Here is a 2,515-nt window from a genome sequence, read left to right on the forward strand (position 1 = left end):
ACCTAATTTAAAGTTCTTTCTACTAATATTTTACAACTAGTGTATTTTAGGATACTGTAACTTGAGAGCTCACAGTGGCCTTGTGGACCATGGAATCCAACATCTTTATTTTATAGAAGAAGAAACAAAGTCCTAGATAGATTATGGGACATGCCTAGAGAGGCACAGGTAGTTATCATCTGTCGGAATCAGGGCAGTTCCTAGTTCTTACATTAGTCCTCTTTTCAGAAAACAGGGTTAGGTAGGGGTTGGGTATAAAGGCTCTAGAATCAAATCTCTTCTCAGCTTTTATCGGCTATGTAACCTTGGGAAATTATTTTGTCTAAATCTCATTTTTTTCATGCAAAATGGTAATAATTCTTAGTATCTTTGTCACAAGATTGTTATGAGTTTAATTAAGATAATCCCTGTGCAGGGTTCACCATAATATCAAACAAATAGTAGCATGCATTAATGTTATCCATTAGTCTTATTCTAGTTATTACTACTTTCTCCACTGGCTTTCCAAATTTGTATCTGAGAAGATCATTGGAAATAATGAGGCCCGGAACTCAGTGGAAAAATTTAAAGCCAGTTCTAGGTTTAGAATCATCACATTTAAGTGATATAGAATTCCATTATCAATTTACTAGCTAAGGATTAACTGCATGGGCAAATTCCATCAAAATCTCAGACTGCACTAAGCAGTTACATTTTTAGTCAAATCCTCCATCTATATTGAAAATAACTTGGGTGTTAGGTTCAGAAAGTAGAGTCCAATTAGTTGGAAAAAGATCACTAAACAAGATCAAAGCAGACTAATGGAAACCCATATAGTAAAAGAGATTAGCAGATACTGTAAACATTGCTGGAGGAAATATGAGAAGATAGTCTAGCTGTTCAAAGATCAGCTTCCTATTGCAAACCTAAACTTTTCCTTTGGCTAGATTCCTAGTTTACTTTGCAAGTTAATTAAAAAATGCTTTATTCTTACTGTAAATTATTTGGAAACAAACTCTAGAAGAGTGCCAAATGTTTAAAAATATTTGAGAAACAAGAACTCAGAGAACTGTTAGCACATTGTAGTTAAAAAAAACTACAAAAGTGTATATGATATATTTTCTTAGATAAAAATGAAAACTATGAAGTATCTCAATCATCTGATGATGATTAATTCATTCGACACACAGCTAATTGTTTCCTATGATTTTGCTACAGTTTGAGACCAGCTCATTCTTTCACTTTTTTAAAAAAATTATAACTTTATCTCTGCTTTTGCAATAACATCTACCACTTTTGTTTAATGATAAACTACGTGTAACAAGAATTGCAACATCTCATTTAGGTATTCTCTTGAGAAATCTCTGCACCAGCTGCCAACTGCATTCTCTTGACTGAGTTTACCTTTTCTTAACTGAAAACTGCCACTCTCATGCTAGTAGCTAAATACATGAACCTTTTCTCAGCCTTGTTTATGTAACTTTCCTGAATCTTTCAAATGTTGATTGCTTACATTGATTCTAAAACGGGAAAGAAATAATCATAATTGGCCTAAATGAGAAGCCTCATGTTGCAAGGACTACTCTGAGTAAGTCAGGTGTGGGGGAAGAAGGGTGAGAAAGATTGTGCCAAATTTTCTGACACTCTATTACAGCAGTAGTTACAGCAACTCAAATTCATTACGGAAATAGATTTTTTTTAAAAATAATTATTCATTAAATATTTAAGCAATGGAATTTTACAGGAGTTGTTTTGTCCTTAGTGAACTGATTAGAAGTAGTCTCTCTCATCTTTTTCTATCTTGCCATTGGCTTCAGAAGAAATTTAGGTTTCTCTCTAAACAAAGTTGTAAGACAAAGCCCATCTTTAGTTCTTTCTATTATCACATTTTTCTCTTTCTAGCAAGAGTCCTTGGAAACTCTTACATTATGGTGTTGTTATCCTGTATGCAGTGTGTCTTTTTCTCTGATTGCATCCAAGATAATTGTTTTACCTTTGGTTTTCAGTAATAATCCTCTGTACATAGTGATGTTCTTTTTCATATCTGTCTCTATAAGGGTTCATTGAACTTCTTGTATCTTTAAGTCAATGTTTTTATTAAATTTATTGGGGTGATGTTGCTTAATAAAATTATATAGGTTTCAAGTGTACAATTCAGTAATACATCATTCGTATACTGCATTGGGTGTTCATCGCCCAAAGTTAAATTCCTTCTTTCACCATATATTTCATCCCCTTTACTCTCATCCACCTCCCCCCTTTCCCTCTGGTAACTACTAAACTGGTTTTTGTTTGAGTTTTTGTTTGTCTTCTTTGTTTGTTGCTTTCAGTTTTATATTTCACATATAAGTGAAATCATATTTATCAACTTTTTCTGTCTGGGTTATTTCACTTAACGTGATTATCTCGAGGTCTATCCGTGTTGTTGCAAATGGCATTATTCCATCTTATGGCTGAGTAATATTCCATTGTATGTATGTACCACATCTTTATTCAATCATCTATTGAAGAACACTTTGATCATTTCCATGTTTTG

Source organism: Pteropus vampyrus, unplaced genomic scaffold, assembly GCF_000151845.1.
Source record: "Pteropus vampyrus isolate Shadow unplaced genomic scaffold, Pvam_2.0 Scaffold56, whole genome shotgun sequence".
Lineage (NCBI taxonomy): Eukaryota > Metazoa > Chordata > Mammalia > Chiroptera > Pteropodidae > Pteropus > Pteropus vampyrus.